Source organism: Cervus canadensis, chromosome 15 (genome assembly GCF_019320065.1).
Source record: "Cervus canadensis isolate Bull #8, Minnesota chromosome 15, ASM1932006v1, whole genome shotgun sequence".
NCBI lineage: Eukaryota > Metazoa > Chordata > Mammalia > Artiodactyla > Cervidae > Cervus > Cervus canadensis.
Genome location: NC_057400.1, coordinates 23,169,095 through 23,188,914, shown reverse-complemented (window position 1 = coordinate 23,188,914; position 19,820 = coordinate 23,169,095). Strand labels below are relative to the sequence as shown.

The window sequence follows — 19,820 nt, the reverse complement described above, 5'->3', positions numbered from 1 at the left end:
ATGATAGGTGAAGAATAAATTTTAGCACTGAATGATTATTATGCAATAGTATAACGTATATTCTTATTCTTTAAAAATTGCCTAAATTTGCTTGAGGGAAAAGCAAACTGTAAAGACATATTTCTAACATTCATATAGACTTATTTGTGGAATTGTCATCCATGATTGGAGCATGAACCCTCTATTGGTTTATACATGTCTTTATAGTAGGACTTCCCTGGTGGCTCAGACGGTAAAGCATCTGCCTACAATGCAGGAGACCCAGGTTTGATCCCTGGGTAGGGAAGATCCTCTAGAGAAGGAAATGGCAGCCCACTCCAGTACTCTTGCCTGGAAAATCCTATGGACAGAGGAGCGTGGTAGGCTACAGTCCATGGGGTCTCAAAGAGTCAGACAGGACTGAGCGACTTCAGTTTCACTTTCTTTCACTTTATAGTAGGTATTATGGTAATTGATTCCTTAAAGATGTAACCTGTTGATAAACATAGCACCAGCAGTCCAAGAAAATGCATCATGTTATGAAATACAAGCATATCTTCATTTTTGTAAAGCAATGTGATCACTGAAATGATGATCCAGGAAGAATTTTTAATGTTTCTAAATCCAGTGCTATGGAACATTATTTTCCAATAGTCAGTTTAACAAATCAGCTATAGTTTCCTTTTGTGGAACCAAAATTTGACAGATAGTTTATATATCTAAAATATTTATGAAGTTAACTTTATCATTAAAATAGTTATATCAAAAATTATAAATATCTTCAGTTTGGTTACGATTCTCTTAGGAACAATGCTGGAATGTCCAGGTTAATACTCCTCTGTGTGTATGTATATGTGGGTATTCATGCATTTGTCCTAGATATTGAATTTATGCTTTATCTCTGACTCAGTTTATACAGTTTTGAATTTGTAAACAGGCCACCAGCACAGAACAAGCAGTGATATCCAATGTAATCCTAAAGGAAGAGCCAGTAACATCTCATTTAGAACTACAAATGTGGTTTTTGTATTTCCTTTTTGTATAGAAAGATACATGGAAGGGAGGGAAAAGGAAAGAAGTGAAAGAAGGAAATAAGGCATGAAAAAAGGAAAGAAGAAAGAAATAAACAGGGAAAACTCCAGAAGAGAGAGAACATCTAAATAAAGATCTCCAGACCCAATTGTGTACTTCAGGTGGGCTGTATATTTTATGATTTAAAATCCTAATGGTAATGGGATACTGCAAAACTATGAGTAGATTACTAGAGTTTTATAGCAATGTGATTTATTTTATTTGGCCATTTTGTGATGTCTGCATAGTTTTAAAATCAGTAGGATTAGACATGTACTCTGCTTAGTAGGATGCAAACAACCTAGCAAATACACATACAGCACACTTAGGGCTTCCCTTGTAACTCAGTCAGTAAAGAATCTGCCTACAATATAGGAGACCCAGGTTCAATATCTGGGTTGAGAAGATCCCCTGGAGAAGGAAATCGCAACCCACTTCTGTATTCTTGCCTGGAAAATCCCATGGACAGAGGAGCCTGGCAGGCTACAGTTCATGGGGTCGCAAGAACTGGACATGACTTAACGACTAAACCACCACCACAGCACACTTAAGATCAGCACTGAAGTAGGATCTATAGCCAGTGGCTATCAGGCATCCATTGATTTTTAAAATTAAAGCAATTTGAAAATCCCTAGAATCATAAAAACTAGTGTCTTTTGAACAAATTACATAATAAGTAAGAAAAAGACTGTCCAGGGATTAAATTGGAACAAATTGAAGATATTAACTCAGCAAAAATGGAGTCTGTGCCCAAACTCAAGCTATGCTGATTTAAGAAAAAGGGGCTAAAATTTAAAATAAAAAAAAATAGAGTAGATGGAAGGGCATTTAAAATTGTTTCTTTGAAAACTATTGTGAAATTGTTTATCATAAAAGTGAAATGATTACAAATGTATTTCCAAATTGCCTTAATATTAAAAAAAAAATGTAGGAGAGTTTCATGCAAAATGAATGAGATGAAGCTGTTCTAGCTTGACTCAGAGTTGGACTCTCGGTGTGAAGTACTGCAAAGGAAAGCTAAATATATTCAGGATAGAGGAAAGAAATCAGCAGCCTGTATTATTTCTTTTGGGAAAGTGGGTGATGGAGATAGAATGACCATATGGGAGCCAAATCTCTGTAAAGGGACATTTATCAGTGGAACAGAAGGACTTTAGTTCTGCAATCTGGTTGCTATGTTTGTAGAAAAAGTACCATTTAAACTCTTTTCTATTTCATGAATCTTTTTTTTACATAAGAAAACTCTGGTTGGAAATGCTACTATAAGGATTTGTTGCATCCTATGTGTTTTATGTTCATCCACACTGAACTTGCTTGGTTAGATGTCAATAGGTTATCCTTGGAAGAGAGACTATGTCAGGAGAGTAAAATATTTTACTGCAGTACTATCCCTCTTCTTGTCCATATTGCACATGCTAAATTACCCCTACCTCCTTTTCTCACAGTGCCCCACAATGGCTTCTTTCCTCCTCTCCCCGTCCCCCCACCATATGGTCCTATCATTGCTTGCAAATGTTTTCAATATGTTCCTACTAAAGTGAAGGATGGTTCCTCTTGATTCAGTTTTACCCACTATATTCTAAGAATGCAAGCTAAACTTAATAACCGATTCCCACGTAAGGAAACCAGGCAGGGAAAAATTAAATATGCAAACATTTTGTGGGAAAACTTAAGTTAAACTTAGAGGATCTGTGGGAAAGTTAAGACTTAAAAATGTGTCTTTTGCTTATACATCTATGGTAATCAAGACAGTATTGGGTTGGTGAGGTATGGATACATGGATCAAGGCAATAGAAGCCAGAAACAGATTCCCATAATTAACTGATTTTTTTAAACAAAGGTCAAAGGCAATTCAATAAAAAATGACTAGTCTTTTCAATAAACAGTGCTGCAACAATGAGATGTTCATATACAAAATAAAGAATCAAACAAACCTGGGATCTTAGGTCACCTTCATTATTTCCTTCCTCTACAAATTTTTGCATATGAGGTTCCTGGTAACACATGAACCTACTGATACAGATCAGGGAACCCTTGATTATGTATTTCTAGATCTATCCTACATTGTTGTGTCAATTTATTTCTATCTATCTATGAATGTCTTTAACAATGGTTTACAGCCCAACTCAGATTAAGGCTTAAAATCAATCATAATGGACTTGCCCTATTTTGAATTGGCATTAACTTTAACAGACAGTTTATCTTGTGAATCTCTTTTCCCCCCAGAACTTGAAGAAAGTGGATTAGGAAGAGGAGTGTAGGAAGAGTGTATAGAGGGGCATTTACCTAACGGAAGAGCAAGAGTAGGATAAAAGCTGTCCCGTTCAGGTAACAGTGTGGAAGGCCTGAGAGAATGAACTTAACATTTTCACAGATTCTACTTATTTTAAGGGAAATGTTAAGGATGCAGAGTTATAAAATTATAGAATTTAGAAGCTCCCTCATCCTAATCAAAAAGTGGAGATCACTAGGTGTTTGGAATTTTGTTCCCTTTTAAAGACATCTCTCAAATGAACAGTTTTATTTATAAGTTCCCTAAATCCTACTGTAATTTAAAATTTTCTCTGGTTAAATTTTGCCACTTAGAAATATACAAATTAGATTTAAGATGTGAAATACATATTTTTTTTAAATGCTTGCATCTGACTTGGAGGAGACATACACTTAAATTATGAAAGAACAGGAATGGTTGATTATATATATTGTTGGCATACTTCATGGCTTAGGCTCCCATGCTATTGGTTGGCTGCCTGAAATTGAAGATCCAGCAAATTCAGTGGATGAAAATTTTGATAGTGAGATCTACTACTAAGTCACACTCTCAGAGAATAAGCAAACAAACAAAAACAATAGGAAAATTCTCATGCATTTTAAATAGAATACTTGAGCCAAAGTTTGTCCTGTAAGGACTGCCTGCTGCAACAAACCATTACATTGCAAGACTATTAGAAGTTTTTCAGGATGAGGCAGTCAGTGGGAAATATCGATAAAATTTTGAGATCTGGGCAAGAATGAGTAACTAAGACAGAGAAAATCTGTGATATAACTATTTACCATTTGAATACACAGCATCGAGAGGCTTGAAGTAAGACCTAATAAATACATCGGTGTTTCAAAAGTGACCTGTTTGACCAGATGAGCCATACGTTGTCCCAGTGTTGTTGTAGGTCAGTTGCTCAGTCGTGTCCAAATCTTCGCGACCCCTTGGACTGTAGCACATGCCAGGTTATTCACTATCTCCCAGAGTTTGCTCAAATTTATGTCCATTGAGTCAGTGATGTTATCCAAGCATCTCATCCTCTGTCACCCGCTTCTCCTTTTGCCTTCAATATTTCCCAGCATCAGAGTCTTTCCCAGTAAGTCAGCTTTTCGTATCAGGCAGCCAAAATATTGGAGCTTCAGCTTCAGCATCAGTCCTTCCAATGAAAATTCAGGACTGATTTCCTTTAGGATTGACTGCTTTGATCTCCTTGCAGTCCAAGGGACTCAAGAGATTTCTCCAACACCACAGTTTGAAAGCATCAATTCTTCAGTTCTCAGCCTTCTTTATGGTCCATCTCTCACATCCGTACATGACTACTGGAAAAATCATAGTTTTGGCTATACAGCTTTGGATGACTTTGCTTTTTAATATGCGGCTAGGTTTTTCATAGCTTTCCTTCCAAGGAGCAAGTGTCTTTTAATTGTATGGCTGCAGTTTGCAGTGATTTTGGAGCCCAAGAAAATAAAATCAGTCACTGCTTCCACATTTTCACCTTCTGTTTGCCATGAAGTGAAGAGACCTGATGTCATGATCTTAGTTTTCAGAATGTTTAGTTTTAAGCCAGCTTTTTCCCTCTCCTCTTTCACCTTCATCAAGAATCTCTTTAGTTCCTCTTCACCTTCTTCCATGAGAGTGGTACCATCTGCATATCTGAGGTTGTTGATATTTTTCCTGGCAAGCTTGAATCCAGCTCAAGAGGACTGGAGGACTCTAGCTTGAGTCCTCTCAAGTCATGCAGACTCATCCGGTCTGGCATTTCACATGATGTACTCTGCATATAAGTTAAATAAAAATGATGACAATATACAAGCTTGTCATACTCCTTTCCCAGTTTTGAACCAGTCAGTTTTTCCATGTAAGGTTATAACTGTTGCTCGATCTGCATACAGGTTTCTCAGGAGTCAGGTAAGGTGGTCTTGGTATTCCCATTTCTTTAATAATGTTCCACAGTTTCTTGCCATCCACACTGTCAAAGGATTTCATGTAGTCAGTGAAGCAGAAGTAGATTTTTTTTTTTTTCCTGAAATTCCCTTGCTTTCTCTATGATCCAACAAATTTAACAGTTTGATCTCTGGTTCCTCTGCCTTTTCTAAATCCACCTTGTATATCTGAAAGTTCTTAGTTCACATACCACTAAAGCCTAGATTGAAGGATTTTTGAGCATAACCTGACTAGTACATGAAATTAGGAAAATTGTATGGTAGTTAGAACATTCTTTAGCATTGCCTGTGTTTGGGATTGGAATGAAAACTGACCTTTTCCAATCCTGTGGCCACTGCTGAGTTTTCTGAATTTGCTGACAGACTGAGTACAGCACTTTAGCAGCAGCATCTTTCAGGATTTTAAACAGCTCAGCTGGAATTCTATCCTCTCCTCTAGTTTTGTTGGTAGTAATGCTTCCTAAGGCCCACTTGACTTCTCAATCCAGGATATCTGGCTCTAAGTGAGTGATACACCATCATGGTTATCCAGGTCACTGAGACCTTTTTTGTATAGTTCTTTGGTGTATTCTTGCCACCTCTTCTTAATCTCTTCTTCTTCTGTTAGATAATTATAATTTCTGTCCTTTATCATGCCCATCCTTGCTTGAAAAGTTGTCTGAGGAGGCTTTACACATAGCTGAGAAGAGAAGCAAAACCCAAGGGAGAAAGGGAAAAAGATATACCCAAATGAATGTAGAGTTCTAGAGAAGAACTAGGAGAGCTATAAAGGCCTTCTTAAATCAACAGTCGTCCTAATTAGAGAGATTTTTGCCAGAAGTAAACTGTTTGTCCAGATAAATTGGTTTACAGTAAATTCCCAAAACAAGCGGTTAAGCCACGTCAACACGGATGATCTGAATTTGGGGTCCTGATAGTTACATTTTGGTGACTATTATAAAGGTATCTTTAGTGTCATTTAAGAGAACAAAAGCCAAAAAATGAAAGAAAACAACATACTTTGGTGCCCAATTCACATTCCAGTTCTGCTTTCTGTTTGACCACCAAGGTCATTGCTATTTTAAGGCCATGTGTGTAATATTTATTATAACTTACACATTTTATAAAATTCAATGTTAACTTAATCATGCAGGTAAAGAATCGAAACCAGTATCTGTCATATAGAAGTTGCACACCAAAGACAGTTCCTCCTTGGGAAGATTAAGATCAATAGGGGAAAATACTAATATTTAAGTCCCTTGAATGCAGGAGATAACATCATACATTTTCTTTTATGTTCATAAGGATGACTTCTTTACATGTGCGTTTGTACATTTGTGGTACTCATTACATTGTGTTGATTATTGCCATGTGAGAAAACTTATTAGTTACAAAAACTTAGAATACATTTATGACAGTTTTTCAAGTTAAATTTTATTTTTGTGCTGTCTATTATACAATCTATGTTATGAATTTATAGTTTGCTGAGTTTAAGGAATGATTATTCAGTTGTTCAGTAGTTAACTTGGGTATGGATATACAGCATTGCATTTATCTATCACATGTTGATGGACATTTTGGTTGTTTCAGGTTTTGGCTGTTAGGAATAATTCTGCTATAAATTTATACACAAAAATATTTCTCTGGATGTATGTTTATTTCCTGGTAATTAAATGTCTGTATCATATGATAAGGATAAGTTCTTTATTTGTAAAAGTGTCCAAGCTGTTTTCCAAAGTGACTGTATAATTTATATGTGTATACTCCTACCAGCAGTGTATGAAGGCTCAAGTTCCTCCACATTCTTGACAATATTTGGATATTGCCTGTTTCTAATTCTAAATAGCGAGTTTATAGTAGCATCTTGCTGTACTTTTAATTTGCATTTTCTTCATTACCAATTTTGCTGAACATCTTTTCATAAACTTACTTGCTACATTCATAACCATTTTTGTGTGGTGTCTTAACTTATTCTGTTGTGTAAGTGTTTAATATATTCTGGATACAAAGCTTTGTTTAACTTTGGTATACAATTAATTTTACCCAATCTGTGATTTGTCTATTCATTTTCTTAAATGTTTGTTTTGAAAAACAAAAATTGTAAAATAACTGTGTCTAATTTGAATATTTTTTTCCTGTGGTTCAAATCTTTTGTATTCTAAGAAATCTTTTTAGAATACTCAATTCATATATTTTCTTCAGTTTCCTGTAGAGGTTAAATATTTTAACTTTGACATTAGGTCTGTGATCTGTTTTCAGATAAATTTTGTTTATAGTGAAATGTCTTTCAGTTTCAGTTTTCAAGGACAGCTTTATTAAATAAAAATTATTGATTTATAGAATTTTATGTAATTTCAATGCTGTTTGGCTTTCATTTTTGTTAAAAAGTAAAAAGTCCTATTCCTTGTATGTAATATATAATATTTTTCTCTCTGATTTTAAGAGTTTTCATTTTGACTTTACTCTTAATAATTTAAATGTGTCTAGAAATTTCTCTTTTTATGTTTACCCTCCCAGAGTTTATTAAGCTTTTTTGAATCTATAAATTTTGAAAACAAATTTGGGGAGTTTTTCGACATTATTTCTTCAAAAATGTCTTGTCATTTTACCTAGTTGTCTCTTTCTGTGACTCAAAATTACACATATGTTAGAATGCTTGTATTTTCCAAACAATCTGTGAATCTTTTCCTTTGTCATCTTTGTGTTCTCCAGATTAGATAGTTTTTGTTGGTTTACCATCACATACATTGATCCATTTTGTGTCATTTTTTTTAGCTATCCTGGTTAAGTTACTCAGTAATATGAATTTCCTAGGGATGCTATAATAAGTTATTAAAAACTAGATTGGATGGCTTAAAACAACAGAAATTAATTCTTTCACAGTTCCAGAGTTCCAAAGTCTTTTTTTTTTTTTTTTCTTTTGTTGCATCTTTCAGCTCTTGTTGACATTCGTTAGCTTGTAGTTGCTTTGCTCGAATCTCTGCTTCCATATTCACATATCATTTTATTTGTATGTGTGTCTTAAAATTCTCTCTACTTGTCTGGTATAAGGATGCACGTGATTGTATTTCAGTTCAGTTCAGTTCAGTTCAGTTCAGTTCAGTCACTCAGTCGTGTCCGACTCTTTGCGACCCGTGAATCACAGCACGCCAGGCCTCCCTGTCCATCAGAAACTCCTGGAGTTTACTCAAACTCATGTCCATCAAGTCAGTGATACCATCCAACCATCTCATCCTCTGTCGTCCCCTTCTCCTCCTGCCCCCAATCCATCCCAGCATCAGGGTCTTTTCCAATGAGTCAACTCTTCTCATGAGGTGGCCAAAGTATTGGAGTTTCAGCTTCAGCATCAGTCCTTCCAATAACACCCAGTACTGATCTCCTTTAGGATGGACTGGTTGGATCTCCTTGCAGTCCAAGGGACTCTCAAGAGTCTTCTCCAACACCACAGTTCAAAAGCATCAATTCTTTGGTGCTCAGCTTTCGTCACAATCCAACTCTCACATCCATACATGACCACTGGAAAAACCATAGCCTTAACTAGACCATAGCCTTTGTTGGCAAAGTAATGTCTCTGCTTTTTAATATGCTATTTAGGTTGGTCATCACTTTCCTTCCAAGGAGTAAATGTCTTTTAATTTCATGGCTGCAATCACCATCTGCAGTGAGTTTGGAGCCCAAAAAATAAAGTCTGACAGTTTTCACTGTCTCCCCATATATTTCCCATGAAGTGATGGGACCGGATTCCATGATCTTAGTTTTCTGAATGTTGAGCTTTAAGCCAATGTTTTCACTCTCCTCCTTTTCCAGTAATCTAACTATTCTTGGTCAGTTTCATACTACTTTGTTTCTTGAGGCTTTGAAGTGTGTTTTAATCTTGTAGGCCTTGTTTCCTCTCACTGATATCCTATTTAGAGCCTTCCTAGCTTTTCTTGAATGTTTGTCCCACGTGTACTTTAATGTAACTCATATCCTGAAAGTAATCATTTTATTGGATCTTTACATTAACTTTGGATGAATCTTTTAATTTTCTTTATAATTTTATAATGTTCTGTCACATATAAGTACATGAAACATTATTTAGCCATACTTTCGTGGGATTTTTTTTTTTTAGTGTTTTCAAAAATTTCCTGTTTTAGGGTTCTCAAATATGTTATTAAGCTTATTCACAAGTATTTAGTATTTATTTATTTTCCACTATATCTTCTTCTTTTTTTCCCACTGTATCTTCTAACTGGCCATTATCTATATATATGAAAGCTACTGAGTTTTATGTGTTATTTTAGATTCTTTAACTACTTGGATCCTTTAACATTATTTGATCATTGTGTTAGTTTTGTCATTAAATTTCTGAGGTTATCTAGATAAACTGTCAAATCACCTGCAGATGAAAATAATTTTCATTCAACTTATTTACCTCTAATTGTTTCCTCTTTTCTGGTTGCATTGGATAATATATTCAGTAAAATTTTAAATTACAATGGAGCTAGTGGGGCATTTTTATAATGACAAGAACTGACACCTTTATCTAGTAAAGTGTGCCTTTTTTTAATAAAATTTTTGGCTAAGAGATGTGTATGTGCAAAATTCTGTATTATTATTTTTAATTAAAGTTGGTATATTTTAATCAAAAGCTTACAGCACAAATATATATTTCCCTCCTTGTACTTACTTTTTAAATATAATTTATGTTTTCAAATATTTTAAGACTCACATAAATTTTTAAAAAGAATGCAGAGGGTTTCTGTATGTACTTCACTCCTTTTTCCAGTGATATTATCTTATATAACCCTAGTACACTCTCAAAACTAAGGAATTAGCATCAGTAAACTATTAGTAATTCAAATACAGGTGGTACTTTTACTTCATCAGCTTATACATGCACTCTATCTGGAGGGTGTTGCATATTTTATAAAAACATATTGTATCTATAAATTTGAGTAACCACTGCCACATTTGGCATATAGAATTGTTCCAGCATCCCATAGAAACTTGTGTTACCCCTTGATAGTTCTATCTTTCCTTTAATTTTAACCCCTGCAACAGTTGTTCTCATTAATAAAATCTTATTCTATAAATGGAATCATATGAAATATAATCTTTTGAGATTGACTTTTATTTTTTTTCACTCAGTCATATATTCAAGTGTTTGAATATATGACTCAAGTCATATATTCAATGACTACATCAGTAGTCATTCCTTTTTATTGCTGAATGACATTCATGATATTAGTATTTTAATGTTTAATCATTAACCTATTGAAGAACACTTGGGTTGTTTCAAACTAATACAAGTTATACTACTATGAACATTCATGTGTAGATTTATTTTGTGAAGCTAGTTTTTAATTTCTTTAGGACAAACACCCAGCCGTATGGGTGTTCACACTTCCTGGATCATCACCAACTGTGAACCTTCCATACTGTTATCCAGAGTAGCTGTAGCATTTTACAGCCCCCATCAGCAAAATATGATATCTATGTAGTTGCTCCATATCCTCAATAGTACATTGCATAATTAGCCATTCAAATAGATGTGTAATTATACCCATAAAATTCTACTTGCAGTTCTCTGATGGTTAATGACATCAAGCAAATTTTTTTTTCTTTTCTATATTTGCCTTCCACATATCCTCTTCATGTAGGGTCTTTCTTACAATTGAATTCAGGGATTTATTTGTATATTCTGGATACTAGGCTTTGTCTTGAAAAATATGAAATTTAGAGTTATTTTCTTACAGTCTGTGGATTGTCTTTTCATTCTCTTAATAGAGTTCTTTGCAGAGCAATAGTTTTAAAAGTCCATGATGTACAATCTGGGCTTCCCTAGTGGCTCAGCAGTAAAGAATCCACCTGCAATTCAGGAGCTGCAGGAGACTTGGGTTTGATCCCTGGATCAGGAAGATCCCCTGGAGGAGGGCATGGCAACCTACTCCAATATTCTTGCCTAAAGAATCCCACAGAGAGAGGAGCCTCGTGGGCTATAGTCAGTGGAATTGCAAAGAGGCAGACATGACTGAAGCGACCAAGCACACACGCATATGTAATGTACAATCTATTATTACCTTTTTTAAATGGATCATGCCTTTTTAGTCATGTCTGAGAACTCTTTGCCTATCATAGATCATGAAGATTTTCACTTGTTTTCGAAAAGTTTTCTATGTTTATTTGTAAACTAAATCTGTAATTTTATTGAATTAATTATGTGTAATATAAAAAGTCAAGGTCATTATTCATTCTTTTTCACTTGAATATACAATTTTCTCAAAATAACTTGTTGAAAACACTATCCTTCCACTGTGTTGACTAAGGGTAATGGTATTCTAGTCCAGTTGTCAAAATCAGGAACTATAACATTGGTAAAATACTAGTAAACAATTTGTACATCTTATTCCAGTTGTGCCTTAAAAATATCTTTCTAATAAAAGGAGATGAAGAAGGAAGAGGTAAAGGGAAAGAAAGAGAAGGAGGAGTAGGACATTAGTGGGGGTGGGGAATGGCAAATGGGAAAAGTAATGGGGAGGAAAAAGAAATTTAAAAAAAATCCCTGTGCAAGGTCATACATTGTGTGTTTCCTTAGTTCCTTAGCGCTTTCTTAATTTCTTTCATCTGGAACATTTCCTGAATTTTTGTTTTTCTTGATAAAGGTGTATTTGTAAAGTGTCAGCCAATGTTTTGCTATTCCTCAGTTAGGTTTGTTCAGTCTTCCTCATGGTTAGATACCTACATTTTTAGTTGAAATACCACAGATATGATATTTTTTTTCTTTTTCTCTTATTTTTTAAGAAGGCACATTATTTTTTTAGCTGATTATTGGTAATGTGAAATGTATTCATTTGTTTAAAGTTGTGTCTTTCAGGTTTCTCTGTTCTACAGTTTATTTTTTTCCTATGATATACAGTATATATACACATATATACATATCTATATATAGATATACATATATACACACATATATATATCTTATAAAATTTTCACTCTTTAACATTTATAAGTTTTTAATATGTAAATTAAGCACATATATATTTTATATTTAGTTTTTATTCATCATGCTCATCTTCATTTGTGTCTGACTCTGCAAATCTATGGACTGTAGCCTGCCAGGCTCCTCTATCCATGGAATTTTTCAAGCAAGAATATTAGAGTGGGTTGCCAGGCATTTCCTCCTACAGGGAATCTTCCCCACCCAAGGATGGAACCCACATCTCTTGCGTCTCTTGCCTTGAAGTTGGATTCTTTACCACTATTTTTTTTGTATTTTTATTGTTTATTTCCCTTGTGTGATTTCCCTTGCGTGTGTTCCCTTGTGTGATTTCCCTTGCATTTTGGTTTAAAATTTATTTTAGTATTTTCAAAAGTTTTTATTTCTGTTTGGGCAGTTACCATTGTAATGCATTTGTATTTTTATTGTTTATTTCCCTTGTGTGATTTCCCTTGCGTGTGTTCCCTTGTGTGATTTCCCTGTGTGTTCCCTTGTGTGATTTCCCTTGCATTTTGGTTTAAAATTTATTTTAGTATTTTCAAAAGTTTTTATTTCTGTTTGGGTAGTTACCATTGTAATGCATTTTATAATGACATTAGTACCATTAGATGTATATAATTTGATTAAATATTTTTAGTATTTATTAGCACATATACTAAAAAGGAGTATTTTTTAAAATGTCAATTCAGCTTATTTTTTCTTGCTCTTTGGGCCCATTTATTGCATCATTTACTTCTTTTTGTCCAAAACATATAAGATTTACTAGCTATTAGCACCTTATTTTGCTTCTATACACGTTGAGCAGAACTTCCGCTATCATCTCGGATGTTGGATGATGTGCTTTTCCTAGTAAATTTACGCACAGTGTGTGAGTACAGTGTTCCCTGAGTTCTTTTTTTTTTTTAATTCAGAAGTTGTTTATTAATGTATTCAGAATATATTTACTATCCATTTTTATATCACTGAAACAAGATTAGAAGTTTAAAGGTGGCGTTTCCCACCATCGTCTCCTCCCTCGCATCCCCTTGATCCGCCTCTCCACAGTCAGCAGCAGCCCTCACCCTCGGATCGCTCCACGATCAAACTCCAGCTCCCAGCCGCTGCCCCTTCCAGGAGACTCACATTCCTGCCCGGCATCTGTATGGCTGCAGCAAGGACTGTCTGATTCTCATTCCATTTAGGCTGCCACAGAGCAGCTGTTTCACTCTCTGCCTTAAATGCTTCTCCTCTGACTCAGACAATTGCCCCTCTGTGAGGATCGGACCCCTGCTTCTGTTCCAGTCCTACTAACACTCCTGTTTTTCCCCCTGCTTCCTTCATCCTACCAAGTTTTGCATGGTTATATACAATTTTTTTTCACTGTCCAGGTCCTCCTGTCCACTCCCAGCTGGTGTTCTGCATGCACTTCTGTGTCTGAAGGTGTATTCCTGATGTATCCATGGAGAGAGATGTACTCCACATCCACCTACTCCTCCATCCGCCATCTGGTTCTCTCTCGAGTTCTTACATATGTAAATTGTTTCACTATAAGCTGTATTCTTAAATAAGTTGAGAAGGATGTATATGGGTTTATCTCAAGACAAATTTTTGTATCATTTAAAAATAGGACACATGTTAAAATTCTGAGGATTTATTAGATTGGATAATTGATGTCAAAGATTTAGACCTCTACATGTTTGCCTCTAATATTGGAGCTCTCTAGATAATAGAGTTTTTTTTTTTTTTCTTTTTTTAGAAAAAGAAACATATACCCATTTAAAAAGATTTCTTTATATAAACTGTAAAAGTTCTTAAGAACCAGAAATTTTTCTTAAATAATATTAGTGGAAAAGAGAGTGTTTTAAGTCAGTTTTCAGTGTCTTCATTTATATATATGTTAGAAAAGTCACAGGTTAACATTTCACTTTTTGGATAGGATTTAAGCTCAACTGAAGCAGAGACAATAGGAGATGAGAATGTAAGGATGATCTGGCTCATCCCCAGGACATAGTATAGTCTCATAGCTCAATTGGTAAAGAATCTGCCTGCAATGCGGAGACCCTGGTTCGATTCCTGGGTCAGGAGGATCCACTGAAGAAGGGATAGGCTGCCCACTACAGTATACTTGGTCTTCCCTTCTGGCTCAGCTCAGTTGGTAAAGAATCTGCCTGCAATGCTGGAGACCTGGGTTCGATCCCTGGGTTGGAGAGATCCCCTGGAGAAGGGAAAGGCTACCCACTCCAGTATTCTGGCCTGGAGGAGTCTATGGACTGTATAGTCCATGGGGTCGCAAAGAGTCAGACAGGACTGAGCGACTTTCACTTTCACTTGATATAAGGAATGGCACTGACTTATAGCAGTGAAGTGGCAGCCTATTCTATAAATATTCTATAAATACCTATAACATCAATAGACTACCAAGATGAATTACATAGTAGAAAGTATATTTAGTTAAAAGAAAAGTAGAGGCTCAAGTTGTGATTTTTGATTCTGCATTTAACAGGTAAAAGAGAATGGGTCACTTATCTTCTCTGAATCTTTGTTCTCCTATTTTTCCAATGAGCATGATGTGCTGTTGGAAAGACAAAATCAAATAACATATGTAGAAGTAATATAAATTCAAATTGTTATTTTAACTTCTTGGCAGATTGATTATATTTTGTTCATCTTTATTACTACAGGATTTGTAATATGACCTTATAAACAGGAGATGATCCATAAAGATTTGTTAATTGAATAAAATAATTTAACTTATGGAAAACATTTTTTCTTAGTTGTGGAATGATGGTGCTAAACTCCATACAGATTATGGCATGAGACACCTGTAGAACATTTAGGAGACTTTTTTTTTTTTTTTTGAGGATTTGTAATAAACTCACATTCCTCCTCTTCCCACATGGAAGCACTTTAGTGCTATCTCTAGCAAGTTGTGCTTTGCCATGACTCATATACTGTCTTGAATTTCTTCATTTGCTTAGTTAATTAGTACTTCACCTACCTACCTGTTAAGAGGGTCAAAACAATACGAGTGAAAACCCATTGTAAAATAAGTATTCAAATTAACCAAGGAATTGAGTTCAAGCCAGTGAAAGCTTTAGTCTAACTTCCTTTAGTAGATGAAAGTTATTTACATACAATTAAAACAATAGTAGTTGTGTAAGATTCAATTTCCCCCTTTTTCTGTAATATTTTTTTAAAACTCTCAACTATTTAGAAAAAAAAAGACTTCAATTTTCATGCCCTTCTCATGAGATAAAGATTCATAACTACAGTAATATGAAAGAATATGTTTCAAATGTGGTTAGAAAGGCTTACTTCTTACTATGCTGTGATAGCTTTATCTCTTAAAGAACTACTTAGATTTTGTTTGCCTTTGTTATATTCATCTTGTCAACTTCATTTTCAGTTACTCAAATATAATATTATACACTTCCTGTAAAAGCCAGGGGAAAAACCATAGAAGTCATACTTTCCTAGGGTAGGTAGTATCTGTTCTTATCAGTTTAAAATATCTAACCCACTTAAAAGTTCCTCCGATATTATAATAGTGGCCATTCTGTGAAATGTTAGTTTCTAAGTTGCCTCAGTGCATAGAACGAATGTGCAGCCTCTTTCTTCCTAAGTGAGAGATGAATGACCTCATTTAGTTTTAATAGCTTACTTAGGTGATTATTTGATGAATGCATTTTATATTTTTATTACCTTCAGGGAGAGTCATTGACAATAAGAGGCACTTATGGCTGGAATGTATAAGCAGATATGAGTAACACATAGATCAACCCGGTAGGAAATACAGTGCAACTCCAGAGTGTGTAGGGAGAAAAAAAAAAAAAAGAAGGTATTATTTCTCAAACACAGTGGTCCTTTGCTATTATACGCAGGCTATGTCGTTGTTGTTCAGTTGCCCAGTTGTGTCCGACTGTTTGGAATACCATGGACTGCAGCACACGAGGGCTGCGGTCACCACCCACAGTGATTTTGGAGTCCAAAAAAAAGTAAAATCTGTTACTGCTTCCACTTTTTTCGCCATCCATTTGCCATGAAGTGATGGGACCATCGGATGCCATGATCTTAGTTTTTTGAATGTTGAGTTTTAAGCCAGTTTTTTCACTCTCCTCTTTCACCCTCATCAAGAAGCTCCTTAGTTTCTCTTCACTTTCTGCCATTAGAGTGTTATCATCTGCTTATCTGAGGTTGCTGATATTTCTCCATGCAATCTTGATTTCATGCTGTGATTCATTCAGCCCAACATTTCACCTAATGTACTCTGCATATAAGTTGAATAAGCGTGGTGACAATATGTAGCCTTTGCATACTCCTTTCCCCATTTTGAAGCAGTCCATTGTTCCATATGTGGTTCTAAGCGTTGCTTCTTGTCGTGCATACAGATTTCTCATGAGGTAGGTGAGGTGGTCTGATATTCCCATCTATTAAAGAATTTTCCATGGATGGTTGTGATCCACACAGTCAAAGGCTTTAGCATTTTCAATGAAGCAGAAGTAGATTTGATTTTTTTTTTTAATTCCATTGCTTTTTCTATGAAGCGATGATGTTGGCGATTTGATCTGTGCTTTCTCTGCCTTTTATAAATCCAGCTAGTACATCTGGAAGTTCTTGGTTCATGTACTGTTGAAGCCTAGCTTGAAGGATGTTGAACATTAGCTTGCTACCATGTGAAATTAGCATAACTGTATAGTAGTTTGAACATTGTTTGACATTGTCTTTCTTTGGAATTGGAATGAAAACGAAGCTTTTCCAGTCATGTGGCCACTGTTGAGTTTTCCAAATTTGTTGACATATTGAGTGCAGCACTTTAAGAGCATCATCATTGAGGATTTGAAATAGCTCAGCGGGAATTCCATCACCTCCATTTGCTTTGTTCATAGTAATCTTTCCTGAGCCCCACTTGACTTTACACTCCAGGATGCCTGGCTCTAGGTGAGTAACACCATGGTAGTTATCCTGGTCATTAAGACCTTTTTTGTACAGTTCTTCTGTCTATTACTGCCACCTCTTCTTAATCTCTTGTTTTTCTGTTAGGTCCAAACTGTTTCTACCCTTTATTATGCCCGTATTTGTATGAGATGTTCCCTTGGTATCTCCAATTTTCTTAAAGTGATTTCTAGTCTTTCCCATCCTGTAGTTTTCCTCTATTTCTTTGCATTGTTCACTTAAGAAGGCTTTCTTATCTTTCCTTGCTATTCTTTGGAATGCTGCGTTCAGTTAGATATAACTTTCCCTTTCTGCTTTGCCTTTTACTTCTCTTCCTTTCTCATCTATTTGTAAGGCCTCCTCAGACAATGACTTTGCCTTCCTGTATTGCTTTTTCTTGGATATGGTTTTGGTCACCACTTCATGTACAGTGCTACAAACCTCCATCCATAGTTCTTCTGACACTCTGTCTAACAAATCTAATCTTTTGAATCTATTTATCACCACCATAGTGTAATAATAAGGAATTGAATTTAGGTCATACCAGAATTGCCTAATGGTTATCCCTACTTTCTTCAATTTAAGCCTGAATTTTGCAATAAAGAGCTCATGAACTGAGACTCAGTCAGCTCCAGGTACTGTTTTTGGTGACTCTATAGAACTTCTACATCTTTGAATAGGTTGAATATAATCAACCTGATTTGGTGTTGACCACTTTGAGATACCCATGTGTTGAGTCATCTCTTGTGTTGTTGACAGAGCATATTTGCTGTGACCAGTGTGTTCTCTTGGCAAAACTCTGTTAGCCTTTTCTCTGCTTTATTTTGTACTCTAAGGCCAAACTTGCCTGTTACTCTAGGTGTTTTTTGACTTCACACCTTTGTATTGCAATCCTCTATGTCTTATTTTGGTGTTAGTACTAGAATGTTTTGTAGGTCTTTATAGAACCATTCAACTTCAGCTTCTTTAGCATTAGTGGTTGAGGCATAGACTCGGATTACTATAATGTTGAATGATTTGTCTTGGAAACAAACTGAGATCATTCTGTTATTTTTGAGATTGCACCCAATTAATGCATTTTGGACTCTTATTGACTGTGGGGGCTACTCCATTCCTTCTAAGGGATTCTTGCCCATAGTAGTAGATTTAATGGTCATCTGAATTAAATTCTCCCATTCCCATCCATTTTAGTTGACTGATTCCTAACATGTTGATGTTCACTCTTGCTATCTCCTGCTTGACCCTGTCAAATTCAGCTTGATTCATGGACCTAACATTCCAGGTTCCTATGCAATATTGTTCTTTACAGCACTGGACTTTACTTTCACCACCAGACACATCAATAACTGAGCATCATTTCTGCTTTGGCCCTGCCTCTTCATTCTTTGTGGAGCAATTTTTCCTCTTTTCTCCTGTAGCATACGAGATACCCAGTGACCTGGGACCCTCATCTTCTGGTGTCATACCTTTTTCTCTTTTCAGACTGTGCGTGGTGTTCATGAGGTGACAATACTGAAGTAGTTTGCCACTTCCTTCTCAGTGGACCACATTTTGTCAGAATTCTCCACCATGACCTGTCCGTCTTAGTTGGCCCTGCATGGCATGGCTCATTGTTTCACTGACTTGTGATCCATGTGCTCATTTTTGTTAGCTTTCTCAGACTGTGGTTTTTGTTCTGGAGGCTGCAGAAGTTTAGTTTTTGCCTCTTCTGTCTGCCCTCTGATGGATGAGGATGAGAGGCTTGTGAAAGCTTCCTGATGGGAGGGATTGGCTGTGGGTAAAGCTAGGTCTTACTCTGGTGGGCAGGGCAGTGCTCAGTAAATCTTTAACCATGTAGAATTAAGGTTAACCCTATTGAAACAAATGAAGATGAACACCTGACCTTGTGCCCTTTGAGTGTCGTGTGCTGAGTTGCTCAGTCATGTCCAGCTGTTTGTGACCCCATGGACTATAGCCCTTTGGGCTCCTTTGTCCATGAAATTTTCCAGGCAGAGATCCTGGAGTTGGTTTCTGTTTCCTACTCCAGGAGATCTTCCTGACCCAGAGATCTGACCCTCATCTCTTGTATCACCTGTATTGGCAGGATTCTTTGCCACTGCTCGATCTGGGAAGCCCAGAGATTTGTGGAAGCTGGCATGTATCATGAAACATTTTTACTCCTACTAAGTACTCCTTTAGTAAAAAAACAAAACAAACAAACAAACAAAAAAAACCAAAAAACTAGAGATGCACAGGTGGTTTAGTCTGTAGCCGTATCAACAGATACTTTTCTAGCTCTGTTTCAAATAGACACAGAATATACTAAAAACGTTGGTGCTAGTGGGAAAGACCTTGCCTGCCAATGCAGAGACATAAGAGATGTGGGTTTGATCCCTGGGTCAGGAAAATCCCCTGGAGAATGAAATGGCAACCCACTCCAGTATTCATGCCTGGAGAATCCCATAGACAGATGAGCCTGGAGGGCTACAGCCCATAGCATCACAAACAGTTGGACACAACTGAAGTGACTCAGCATGCATGCATACTAAAACCATTAGTTATATAAGGAACTATCACTTATGAAAATACTGGTATTTTTGAAAAATATAACTCTATAATTTAAACCATGGGAAACGAATCTATTAATCCCCAAAAGCATTAAACAGATTATTTACTGTGTTTTTGTTTGTCCTCTTAGAATTTATAAAAACAAAATCCA

General features: G+C 35.9%; 1 long non-coding RNA gene and 1 other non-coding gene across 2 annotated transcripts; one reads left to right on the top strand and one right to left on the bottom strand.

Annotated features, from left to right (window-relative positions):
• The first annotated feature begins 214 nt into the window (after positions 1 to 214).
• TRNAC-ACA lies at positions 215 to 286 on the top strand. Its single transcript has one exon. It is a non-coding gene; the product is annotated as a tRNA-Cys (tRNA).
• A 10,759-nt stretch (positions 287 to 11,045) lies between these two features.
• Positions 11,046 to 19,575, bottom strand: LOC122453849. Its single transcript, XR_006273197.1, has 3 exons — positions 19,432 to 19,575; positions 17,835 to 17,836; positions 11,046 to 11,055 (listed from the first exon to the last, which is right to left on the bottom strand). It is a non-coding gene; the product is annotated as an uncharacterized LOC122453849 (long non-coding RNA).
• Between the last annotated feature and the right edge of the window lie 245 nt (positions 19,576 to 19,820).